General features: G+C 33.8%; 2 long non-coding RNA genes across 6 annotated transcripts in view; one reads left to right on the top strand and one right to left on the bottom strand.

Annotated features, from left to right (window-relative positions):
- Positions 1 to 2,921: 2,921 nt before the first annotated feature.
- LOC136029015 (uncharacterized) lies at positions 2,922 to 10,536 on the top strand. 3 transcript variants are annotated; one of them, XR_010617940.1, is made up of 3 exons: positions 2,922 to 3,075; positions 6,560 to 6,737; positions 10,187 to 10,536. It is a non-coding gene; the product is annotated as an uncharacterized LOC136029015 (long non-coding RNA). The 3 variants fall into 3 exon arrangements; XR_010617942.1 differs by lacking the exon at positions 2,922 to 3,075 and adding an exon at positions 4,128 to 4,235; XR_010617941.1 differs by lacking the exon at positions 2,922 to 3,075 and adding an exon at positions 4,194 to 4,292.
- Positions 8,511 to 13,541, bottom strand: part of LOC136029014 (uncharacterized) — a 28,336-nt gene continuing 23,305 nt past the window's right edge. For all 3 annotated transcript variants that reach the window (XR_010617938.1, XR_010617937.1, XR_010617939.1), the window contains exon 4: positions 8,511 to 9,263. This is a non-coding gene — a long non-coding RNA (uncharacterized LOC136029014). The remainder of the gene's footprint in view (positions 9,264 to 13,541) is intronic.

Genomic DNA, 13,541 nt, shown 5'->3' with positions numbered 1-13,541 from the left:
AACTTATAACCCCTAGCTGCTCAGTTATTGTATACTAGCCATTTTGACAATCATGATATCAGTCTACTTTCACGTTTAATTTCTGGTCTGACATGTTGAGAGCCAAAATAATTGGACAATATCAACGCGGTAGCTCCCGAAAATGTCTGGGACAGCACTGCAGCGCAACTGTGACTATGACTGGGGTCTCATTTGGAACCGGTTTTAGACTGATTGGAAACCAGTAACATCTGGATTGCCTCGTGGGTTGGACCTCACTTCCTCAAGGCCATGGTCACACAAAAGTTGCATGCGCAATCATATATATGTATATATATATATATATATATATATATATATATATATATAATATATATATATATATATATATATATATATATATATATATATATATATATATATATATATATATATATATATATACATATATATATATATATACATATATATATACATATATATATATATATATATATATATATATATATATATATATATATATATATATTTATTGTATAATATATTAGTTCTTCATCACTTTTTCGATGGTTTTATCTCCGTGGGGCTCTTAGAAAATGTAAATTTTTTAAATTACACCTTATCTACCCATGAAAGCTTTTGCCCAAAAAATTTCTTTTCCGCCAAAAACTGATCCATGCTACCCCCGCCCCTCCTTAGGTAGTGCTCATTTTCACATTTAGCATTTATCTTGTATTGACTAATTCAGTTTTAAGGGACACATTTGTATCTGTGCTTTTCCTATATCACAAAATGTTCCAGGAAAGTCTAAAAGGATTTGTTAATAGCAAGCATAATTACATGTGAAGAAAAAAGGTCTTGACTAAACATCGCAACCATCTTGAGGTTTTCGCTCTTGTAATGTATTTAGCCAGTCTTCAAAATTTATCCTTTTATAAATATTTTAGTTCGGAAAAACATATTGTCTAGTGTCTGCAAATGATTGACTTTTCTTTTCTTTTCTAGATAATGAAGTAGCTGGGCAGTAAATTTCGGAACCCTCTGTAGCCTGTTCTCTGTTGCATTCGTCTTTTTGTGTATAGACGCTTATTTTTACATAAAAAGACAGTGCAGCAGAACTGGTTTCTTATAATTTTAAAGTTTAAATAATAAAAAACAAGGGTTCTAAACCTCAAGTTAAATAGAATCTCAGTAAAATTCGCATATATTTTTTTTTTTGCTCCCCTTTTTATATTTTACTAAAAAAATAGAACCCTCAAAAAAATTTTAATCAATTTTGCTTCAATTTTTTGCTCATCCTTCACCTAACGAATTTACTGCTCATTGAAGCTGTGCAATTATGTGGCCTCTGCTCCTGCCAAAGAACCTCTTCCTGACTCAACATACAACAACATTTTTTTATATTTTATATTTTAATATAAATTTAATCAATAAAATATTGTTTCTTTGTATTCTTGCAAACTGCTTGTTGTTCTTAGAGCTAGGGATAGTTCATAGGGACGGAGTACAAGATAGAGAATATAAATACATACAAGATAGAGGATGAATACATAACTATGTTTATCAAAACAATTTATGAAGAGCACTTACTATACACGAACAACTATTGTATACTTTCAACTTTAAGCATCCCCTTTTAAGAAGGGGATGCCATGAAGGAAAAGTGATATTGTGGTTATGTTTCAAAAACAGTTTCGACAGACCTATTTTGGGCCCGCCATTTTATATTTGCGGATTAATGCTAAACTTAAAAAATGTAGCTAGGACTTTTTTATATATAGAGTGAACCTGATAAAAGTAGGAAAGGGGATCTTGCTTGTTCAAAAACCCCAATGCCAGGGTTTACTGTATCTATATGCTTACTAATGGCGAAGTAATAATAATCATAAAATGACTAAAATAATTCATTCTTTCAAATATATTGACCATCGGGTAAAGAATAATTTCAATTGAAAATATATTGCGTATTCATTGAAGAGGCAATGCTACTAATTGTTTTGGGGAGTTAAATGAGGGTTGCACAACTCATATTAATGACCTTTTCCGTTTCTTTTTGTGCTGGATTTCTTCATTCAATTTAGTCTGTTTGGTTTAAGATTGTTAACTTAGAGGATTCGACTTATGCCCGCTCTGATCTCTAAAATTGTGTCTTTTCTTTCGCGAAAATGCATCGTTTTCATATATTGAATTTTTAAATCAAATAACAGTGTATACAGTACTTTTGCGTTGACGATAGCTTCTGGTCTATGGATGAGCATCCTAGCCCCAAAAAACCTTTGGGCGCTTTCACGAGCATCTAGGCTTGTATGAGAAGCCTAGAGGAAACTTAAGAACCTAATAAAATTATTGAAGAAGAATTTTTATCGTCCTTCAAAAGAACTATGCAGTAAGGTCATGGAAATATGGCATATATTTTATGACATTTTACAAAATGTTGAAGATTAGCAAAAAAATATATAAAACGCCTTTTAAACCGTCAATTGTTGAAAAGACGTTATACTTTTGACTGTGGGGGAGACCTGTATTTAACGCTTTCGGTCTCTAAAACTCATGAAAATTTGGTTATAATAGATTTTGAGTTGATTGTAAATCGAAAGTAACTCTAGAACAAAAGAGTTTATAGCGTTAATTATTCATAGCATAAGTGCAACAACATTTTTCATAAGCTTGCTCTTTGGGAAACAAGTTATTTCTGCTGTTGTAATTGAAAATACCCTTTATAACAATTTTTTTGCCGATTCGAGATATAAGGCTCAACCTTTTTTCATAGATTGTTGGCAACAGTAGTATTTTTTTAATAATGACTTTAGTGCAATCAGGCTGTCTAAACATAGGAATTGACTATCCCTTGTGAGGTGTTTCTTTACCTACCGTAACGGTGATACTAGTATATAGCTAGTATGAATGGTGGGTACTCAGAAGAATATCCATTGACACCCTGTTATATCTCTAGAAGCCGTATTATTAATCCTTTGGAGGAGTATAAACAGCTTTCTATGAGCTCTGCAGAACACGGGCATTCATTTTTGGGAACAAGCTTTGTGTAAGATTTGCAGAGAAGTATAGTTGAGATGGATGGCATTGTGTCCATAGAAGGTATAATTTCACCATGCTTTCTTGCCCAGAAGGAACAAACCCATTCGAGAATATCTACCGCGTGAATGGATGGTGAAAATATTTTTTCACAATCCACCACGAAAATATTTTTGAGGAGATGGGATGAATCAATATTCTTTATAGCTTTACCTCCAAAGATGAAACCAGGGTGTTGCACGATCTTTGACTGACTAACTGATTTTTTTGTGTGTTCTCTCTGTCTTTGATTTTTGGAAACTGACCCTCTTGGCAATAGATAACTTTTCTGTCTCCACAAGATATACCTGTGAGACCGGTAAACCTAGGTTATGTCTCCATTTCTAAGGACATTTATCAGTATCAGTAAAAAGTAAAGAGAATTCTTTACCTCAAAACAGCGTCGATCTGAAAACACTGTCAATTAGTCCAATCTGTTTTAATGTATTATTGCATACGGTAAAGCCCTGCTTGTCCATAAATGTGGTCATGATAAAAGTTGAAAAAATCAAAAAGAAAGTGTTCTCCACTAATATTTAATATTTGCACCATAATGCATTTTAAATTATATAAGCCGATTTTTTTTTCTGTTGACAAGATTATTACCTGCCCTTTAAATAAAAATGGTTAATGGCCTCTTTTGAATTATATTATTGAAAACAGGAAGTTTTGCATAAAAAGCAAAAAGTTCAAACCAAAAAGTAAAATCCAAAAGATTTTGCATAAACTTAGTTTGAGCAAAATAATTTTGATAAATCAAGCAGAAATCCATAAGAGAAGGAAACTTAAAATGAAAAAAAAATGAAAAGAGTGAATGAAAGCAAGCTTAGAATGAACGTAAGTTGCCGTAAGTAAGGGCGGTGATGTCTAGTGCGGGCTAATCAACAAAAAACTTCAAAAATCCCCAGAAAAACCGGTAATTTAAGGCCATACTTAAAGTTTATTTTAGCTCTTTGGATGCAAGTTTCGAGTAGGGACTATAAGAATGATTGATAAAACCCAGCAGATTAAATACGATTTTACGTTTTATTCTGACACAATCTTCCTATATTAGCTGTCTTATAAAACAAAATTGAGTCTTCGTCAGTATGGATATATACACTGTCTGTGTCAACTAGAATTTCCCTGTGGACATTGAGATTGGCAAACACATTTAGCCTACTTTCAGACGTCACGTTTCTTAGGTATGTCTTGATTCTCCGAAGTGTAAAAGGAGCGCTCTGTTGTGCTGGTCGATACAGGTGTAGTGATTAAAATATTAAGTAAGATATGGATGTTCGGAGAGATTGCTTTGCCACAAATATTTAGAAAATCAGTTGCATTGACATGGTGTGCCTTGTTCCTTTAGAGAAATTTTTGCCAAATTTTTCTTTCCGCCATCAAACGTTTAAGGTGTTGTTTTCCAAATCTTCATAAATTTCGATCAACTTCAAAAATGGCTCTTCCATCTCTTTACTTTCTTCACTATTCTGTGGATAAGTGTGAAGCAAACAGTGAAACCCTTTTAAAATATTCTTGTGCTTTAAGAGACGGTCTTCTATAAAGTTTTATACTTTCAATCCAGAAGATGAATAAGTTAATTCTTTAAAATTGGTCTGTGCTTTCGGCTGTGACATTTCTTCTGTGTATCTGCCTGTCTACAATCCTTGTAACACTAATTGTAGTTCCATTCAATTTACCATTTTTGGCCAAATTTCCATTCAATTTGGCCAAAGAAAATAAAATCAGTGAAAAATAGAATGTTAAACTTTATTCTGCCGTGGGGGGAGGGAAGGTGTCAGCACGCCATAAGTTGAACACCTTACGAATCGTGCATGTTTTTTCAATATCTCTGGCGGGGTGTCCATATTGCTGATGGACGGGTTCTCTTTAGTAACAAACGTAGTGAGAGCCAATTCAAGTTATTTCCAATTTCTTTTTGTAGCTCTTTAATGTTAACAATGCTTGATATAGCAACAGGGCCCTTGACTGATACCTAGTGCTTTGCTCAATCTTTGACAAAAATTTTTAAGGCCTACTACCGCTCTATCTTGATAGGTCCATAGAACTTGCTTGCTTGCTTTTTTTTTTTTTTTTTACTGAACTAAGTATTTACAGTATACATTTCAAAATAATACTCTTCTGATCTTGTCAAGTGCCTGACAAAAGGCTCTTTAGAAGGGCAGTCCAGTAGACGTGAAACAAATATACCCTCATTCAAAATTTGATTCAATCCAAATTTCAATTTTCAACCCATCAACTAACAGTGGTCCCCCAATTACCTAAAAAAAATTCACATAATACCAATCTATTAGCTTTATACAAGTTCATAATTTTTCCATTTCAAACACCATAATTAGTTAAGGCCTTTTCATTGTAGTTGCCCTGAAAAATTAAAAAAGTACACCAGCTTTGCCTGAAAAACTTTATTGAAGACACGGCTGAATGTGAAAATTGCTTTTGCTTTTGAAATTTATTCTGCTTTTCTACTGGCTGCAAACTACCACGTTTTCTTATATTTTCTCATGCTGTCGATAAATGAGTTTCTTAAATTGAAATTGCTGGAACTCAAATAAGGAGAAATAATACGTAAAAATATCGTACAGATATGTAAGTTTCTGAATCGTCTCTATTTGACAATACGAGAGAATAAGGACACGGAAAAAAAACGAAGCTAACCACAGTAAAAAAGAAAATAATAATTTTGCAAAAAAAATCTTATTTGAGCCATGATTTCAATGGGTCTTTTTCAGGAAAAGACTTCGCGCTTCTGATTTTTTTTTTTTTTTTTTTTTTCTTAGCAACTAAGCGGATTTGAAAATTGTTTCCACTCAACCAATTTTGCCTAAGAAAGCTATAATAAAGAAAGGGCAGTACTTGGAATTATAATTTTTTTTTCTTTTGTTGTCCTGTTGCCTTGCATTGTCTTGCTTTGCCAGCTTGGTCTCCGAACTTATTTAAAAAAGTGCTCTAGTATGTTACTTTAAAAATCTAACCCAAAATACTACTCGAACCTTATTAGAAACTACATAGGATTAATCAAAATGTAGCTCATGCTTGGTATACAAAATATTTTGTTGCTAAACTCCAATTCAGCTCAGGTTCGTTTTGATGGAAATTGGCATTAGGGCATTGTCAATAGTCCATATCGAATTTACTTGTTTATACTAAGCATTTTATTTCTGCCACATAAGTGCAATAACTACCTTTGAATTTTTTAACCTTTAATGAAAGCCACTTTTGTGCCCTATAGTATATTTTTTACTAGCATATGTAATAGAGCCTTTGAAAATCTTCAATGACAGTGTGGGACTAAAAGACCTAAAAAAGGTTGCAAAATTGGGAGAAAAACAACAATCAGATTTATATTAACAAATAAAATAAAAATGACCACCAGGCTAACATAGGACTCTTATTAGATTTATCAAAAACTTCTTCTTGAAGTTACAAGAAAGTGAATTTTTTATTGCCTTAAATGTCTCTTTAGCTTACGGATATAAGTTTTAGGCTCTTACTTTTCAATTTTTAGGATAGCAATTTGTATTCTGCCTTCTGAATGTTACTATAGCATTCGGCTTGATTTTCGGCTGCTTATTTGACAACATCATACAGTCAATTCTTCATTTTAATCAAAGTTAACTCTCAATCCTTTTGGAGCATTGGCCATGAAAAAATACTACAATCATCCTTAATAATCTTTTTTTTTTGTAAGTATAACAATTATAATTTAGTTTTACGAAGAAAACAGAATAGTCTAAGATTTATATTAGTGGTTTTCCAGAAGGAAATATGCTACAACAGAAAGATAAATAGAAGATTGCTTTGAATGGCGGAGGGCTTTGTGAATTCCTGTAAACCAAAATAATTATGAAGATAGAAGTATAATTTGCAAACTATATATATATATATATATATATATATATATATATCTTTGCTATAGCATGTCTCCCTCTGGATATATGCTGGGCTATTTTAAACCTTTGTGTGTTGTTGCTTTTGGTTTTTTTTTTAACTTTTGTTGTTGGTCAGATCAAAATGCAAAACATGCTAAAGTAAAATTCTAGTTAATTGACTTCTTACTATCTCGGAAAGGGTTTAGGTTTGTAAAATGAAACTTTCAGGGATGGGTCTACAGGCTAAAGTATGCCCTGGCAAGGTATTTTAAAGTACCCACCTCTACTCCATCTCCCTCTAGAGGGTCCTGAAATTCGCCTACATGATGTCCGGATCTGGTGACATTGGGGGGGGAGTTGGGAGGGAGAAACCTAAAATCATGGAAAACGCTTAGATTGGAGGGATCAGGATGAAACTTGGTGGGAAAAATAAGCAGAAGTTTTAGATACGTGATTTAAATAATTGGAACGGATCCACTCTATTGGGGGGGGGGGGGGGGTAATTCTGAAAAATTACAAAAAATGACGTATTTTTAACTGACGAAGGAGTGATCGGATCTTCATGAAACTTCATATTCAGAAGGACCTCGTAACTTAGATCCCTTACTTTAAATCTCAGCCTGACTCAGCGTCATTTGGGGGGGGGACCGGAAATCTTGGAAAATACTTAAAGCGGAGCGATCAAGATGAAACCGGATGAGAAGAATAAAAACCTGTCCAAGATACGTGACGGACATAACCGGACCGGATCTGCTCTCTTTGGTGGAGTTGGGGGGGGGGGGGTAATTTTGAAAATTGAGGTATTTGTAACTTACGAAAGAGTGACCAGATCTTAATGAAATTTGATATTTAGAAGGATCTTGTGCTTTAAAGCTCTAATTTTAAATTCCGACCAGATCCTGTGACATTGGGGGGAGTTGGTAGAGGAAACCGGAATTCTTGGAAAACGTGAAAATTGGGGTATTTTTATCTTATGAATAGGTGATCGGATCTTAATGAAATTTGATATTTAGAAGGAATTCATGTCTGAGAGCTCTTATTTCAAATCCCGACCAGATCTTTTGACATTGGGGGGAGTTGGAGGGTGAAATCTTGGAAGACACTTGGAGTGGAGGGATCGAGATGAAGCTTGGTGGATAGAATAAGCAAACGTCCTTGATACGTGATTAACGTAACCGTAATGGATTCGCTCTCTTTGGGGGAGTTGGGAGAGGGGTTCAGTGATTTGGCGATTTTGGTGCTTCTGGACGTGCTAGGACGATGAAAATTGGTAGACGTGTCAGGGAGCTGCAGAAAATGACTTGATAAAGTCGTTTTCCCAGATTCGACTATCTGGGGGGCTAAAGGGAGAGAAAAAAAAAATTGAAAAAATTAGGTATTTATAACTGACGAGTGGGTGATCGGATCTTAATGAATTTTGATATTTAGAAGGACATCGTGACTCAGAGCTCTTATTTTAAATCCTGACCGGCATTAAGCCTCTGATTTTCCTTTTAAATCAATCTATTTATTCTTAGAATTTGGTTAGAGCTCATACCATATGATCTCTTGGCTCTTCTTGCCTCGTCACAAGTGCCATATGAGCTCTTAGCTCTTGTTTTTCGGCTAAATGCTTTTTTCACAGTTTTGATAAAAAGAAGGGGGTTGGAGGAGAAGGAGGCGTATTTGCCCTCCAATTTTTGATTACTTAAAAAGACAACTAGAACTTTTTTACGAACGTTTTTGTTCGTAATAAATATACGTAACTTACGAATTAACTTGTGCAACTAACTTCTATATTTGTATATTTTTATTACGTATATGAGGGGGTTCGCCCCTCGTTAATACCTCGCTCTTTTCACTGAAGCTTGAATTTTGTCCCAATTCTTTAATAATGACCCCTTAATCACAAAGGCCGTATAGTAAATAGTTAAAATTACTAAAAATGCTTCAACATAAAGAGCAGGATATCATGGAGGAGATGAACTCCCTTATTTAGATAACAATATCCGTTCTTCTTAGGTTTTAATGCTGCTCCTTACTTTCGGCTAAATTTTTTTCACTTTTTTTTTAATTAATGATAGAAAATCCTGCAGCTTCTTCACGGGAATTCTCTTCTCTCATGACAAACTCCTCCACGGAAAGATCCTCCCACGTAACTCCTTCCCCCTCAACACGAAAAATTTCCCCTGAAACCGACTGTACACTTCCCAATAATACTTACTATATGTAAACAATGGTCAAAGTTTGTAACTTAGACCTAATATTTTTGTCACTTAAAAAGGGCACTATAAATTTTCATTTCCGTTGGAATTAGTCTTCTTGCGACATTGTAGGGCCACTGGGTCGATACAATCACCCCTGGAAAGAAACAAAACAAATAAACACGCATCCGTGATCTGTCTTCTGGCAAAAAAAATACACAACTCCACATTTTTGTAGATAGGAGCTTGAAACTCCTGCAGTGGGGTTCTGTGATACACTGAATTTGATGGTGTGATTTTTGTTAACATTTAATGACTTTTAAGGGGTGTTCCCTGCTATTTTCTAAAATACGGCTCACTTTTCAGTAATTTTCTCAGGCTTGTAACTTTTGATGGGTAAGACTGAACTTGATGAAACTTATATATTTAAAATCAGCATAAAAATATAATTCTTTTGATGTAACTATTACTATTAAAATTCCATTTTTTAGAGTTTTGGTTACCATTGAGGCAGGTCGCTGCTCATTACAGTTCCTTACCACAAACTGTTTGATCGTAATTTCTGTTTGTTTTGAGTTTCATTTATTTATGAATAGTGATCTGTGGTAGTTTTACGCTTGGGAGATCATTAACTTTATTTTTGTTTATTTTTGGCTTAATGTAGCTCTACTTTTTTTGGAAAAGATGTTTTTACATTAATTAAAAGTAAAGAAATAGATGAAAACATTATAGTAGTTTCATTGAAATGTAAATGCAACACTAAATTTTTTTATTATTTTTTTTTTTTTGTAAGTAAAACTAAACTAAGTTAAACAAGCTTGAAACGCAAGTAATCAAGCAAAGCGGTTCAAAACCATAAGGGTGGAAGTAGGCTCACTAAGGTCAGTTTTGCCCCAAGATTTATTACATTTGCTTCTGCTTCATCTGCCTCCTTGGTAGTTAGGTTAATTTTAGGTATTCTTTATTCGTTTATTCTTCATCATTTATTCTTTTTATTTGTCTATTCTTTATTAGACGTTAGTTATTCTTTTTTTGAACTCTTCGCTTCAAGATTTTTATTTTTTTTCTGTTCTCTTTCAGGTCTATTAACTGTTATTCCGTGATTTGTGTTATAGATGGTGCTTAAACACAATCACAGGACAACAGTATAGACTACGTTGGATTCAAATTCATCACAATGCTCTATTCAGAATGCCCCAGTATATTCAGAATGCTCCATTACTAAAGGAAGATTTGGCTTAATGTTCGCTTCACTTTTGCTCATCCCTCACTTCACTCATCACTTACTGCTCATCAAAGCACTTCTGCTTCTTCTATGGCCTCTGCTCCTCTGCCAAGAAACCTTTTCCTGAGTCAACAAAACATTTTATGGCCATTTTTTATTGAAATTTTATTATTAATTATTTTTTATTAAACAATTTCATGAACTATTTTAATTTGATTGATTTTCTTTTTTGAAAGAACATTGAATTTGTATATACAGTGCTTTTATGTTGGCGATAGCCCCTGGTTGACGAATAAGCGTTCAAAGTTGTAAAATTCGGTGTGTTTTAATGGGTATTTCTAGGTTCTTTTTAGAAGACCTGCGCCAATTTTTGAGAAGGAAACACTATTGAAAATACAATAGAAAAATATCAACTATTTTTGAGATGAACTACACAGAAACTTAGTGGAGAACTATGAGTGTCTTGTAGCATGCCCTTGAACTTTATTAAAAAAAAAGACCATTAAAAGATATTGGTGGGATTTTGGCATCAAAGAATTAAGACCTTTTTAATGACCAAAAATGGGGTCAAACAAATATGTTTCATATCAATAATTAGTCTCAGAATGGGCGAGAATAATGTAGCAGAGGACCCAACAAATTATTGGATCCAATAAACTTGGAGCCAGGCTTGTCGGAATGACTGTGTTTTATAGTTCCAAAAACGTTTCTGGGTTTGCGTGGTGCTTTCTGTTTTTTTTTTGTTGCTCTTTGCTGCTTCTGCAGAATTGAATATCATCTATTAGGGTGAGATTCAATTAATATTATTTCCTTTAGCGATAAACATTTTCTTTTAGGTTTTAGTAGATAGAAGCTTGAAACTTCTACAGTAGTGATCTCTTAAATGCCAAAACTCGCGGTGTAATTTTCATTAAAAACTTTAATTTCTTGAAGATTTTCCCCTTCTTTCTGACGGTTTGAAAATTTTCTCCAGTTTGTAGCTTTTGATCAATTACACAAATGGACGAGAATTATCAGTTTAATATAAATTTATAACAAGTCTTATATATAATAAAATATAATATACGTAAGTCTTGATAATTTTGATTTATTAAAGTTAACAAAGTGAAAGCATTTTAAATGTATTTTGTTTGCAGTAAAGCGGAAATTATGGTCCGGTCTTGAGAAGGTTCCTAAGATATTACTGACTCGGCCTTTTGACAACATGCATGCAAACAATGTATTGAAATTTTGTTCTCTTTACCTCCTCAAAATTCCCTGCAAATTTGACCTTCATACCCTTAGTCATACTTGTAATAGTAGTAGTACTAGTACTATTAGCTGCTGTAGCATTAACATATTGCCTTTTGGTTAGTTGAACGGCCGTCTTATCAAGTCCTGCGTGTTTTAACTTAATTCAATTAGCCGTTGCTATGACATTGACGATATGTTCTTTTGATAACCTGTATATTCATATACTTCGTAAATTTTCATCTTACTGCTCTTAGCCTTAGCTAAATTAAAAAACAAAAAAAAGTCTTTTTAACTGAAAGTTATTAGCAACATTAAAACTCAAAACGGAAACAAAATATTCTGTATATTAAGATTGCACCCTTCCTCAATACTTTGCTCTTTGTGCTAATGTTTTTAGCGCTTTTAATAAAGCTTCCTCAATTTTAATACCGTGTTTATATAACAAATAAACACGCATCCGTGATCTATCTTCTGGCAAAAATAGCAAAATTTCACGTTTTTACAGATAGGAGCTTGGAACTTCTACAGCAGGGTTCTCTGGTACACTCAATCTGATCCTGTGATTTTCATTAAGATTCCTTGAATTTTTGGTATTTGCAAGGCAATACCAAGGCAAACCATTTGCAAGGCAACGCTTCAAAGCCTGTTTAAGATGCATATTCACAATTTTGGCATCATTGCCAACCTGGAAATTGGCCATTATGTATTTGAGAATTGCCAGACGGCTAGATCCCCCACGTTCTTTCAGGTCAGCAATGGATTTGGTGATCATTTCCGTGTATTTTGGGTGGTTTGCTGGTGCCTTGGCCTTTTTATCCCCTTTAGGTTGGGCAACCTTAGCTGGTTTCGGAGTCTTTGCTTTCTTTTCCTTCTTGGCTGGTGAAGCCATGCTCTGGGATTCTACAGTTGTTGGTGCCACTTCAGCTTCAACTTCAGACATTTCCAATTTTCTCAACTTCTCTCTTATGACTAGCGTGACGGCGACTATATATCGAATACATGCTTATTTTTAAAGTTTTACAATTGTACTTTGGAAACCGCCGTACCCGGGTTAACATTATTCTCTCTGCGCGAGCTAAGGAATTTCGGCCGTGCTTGTGTTTGTTTGGAATGGCTTTATTCAAATTTTTGACTAGGAGGTAAGCTTTTGAGGAATGAAACCTATACTAAAGAATAGACAGGTCATTTTTCTACAAGTAGACATTTTTTTCACCGCTATATCCGTGCTAATTTGCCAGCAAAAGGGCAGAGAATGGTGGAAATCCGTCAAAACTAGTGTTCAATCTCAATAAACACCTTTTTGCTAGGAATTTATATCCTCAATGTCCACTTTTTATTTTTTATTAGTAAAATCCAGTACAAGAAATTTCAGAAAATGTAACATAGATGCATGTGTATTTGCAAAACCGTATTCAAATTAATTCCGAAACTCCAACTAAAAACACAGAAGTTAAAGCAATAAGAAACGACACCTAAATTTGAGGCTTAAAGTGTCAAATTCGTATTTTAATGAAAATAAATTTCATTTTATTCTAATATTATAGTTGAAAAGACAAGAATAACGTTGTAAGGTTTCCGAGATGCGGAGGGTTGGAAGTGGAAGTGAACCGTTTTTATTTATTTTTATCACAGCCTATATAAAAGTTCAATAGTACATAACACTTAAAACGATATGATTTGTAACCTAAGAAATGTCCCTTTCTACAGTATATTCTCGAGTTTGCTTAATATTGAACAATAGAAATCGCAAATTAGCTTAATTGTGAACAAAAATTGACACATTTGCAATCATTAGATTTTGTATGAATAAGTAAGTAAAAAATGTCTGCCTTTTAGATTTAGATGTCTAAATATCTACTGATGGTAGTACAGGGAGGATATGAAGTGGACAAGGAGGCTTCTAAAAACAAGCGTCTCTGAATTTCTTTTTCTTATGCTTTTTAATCAGAATTACTTTAGAACGACAGTTTTCAACAA

The sequence above is a fragment of the Artemia franciscana genome, chromosome 7, assembly GCF_032884065.1.
Source record: "Artemia franciscana chromosome 7, ASM3288406v1, whole genome shotgun sequence".
NCBI lineage: Eukaryota > Metazoa > Arthropoda > Branchiopoda > Anostraca > Artemiidae > Artemia > Artemia franciscana.
This window is presented reverse-complemented; position numbering and strand designations above follow the sequence as displayed.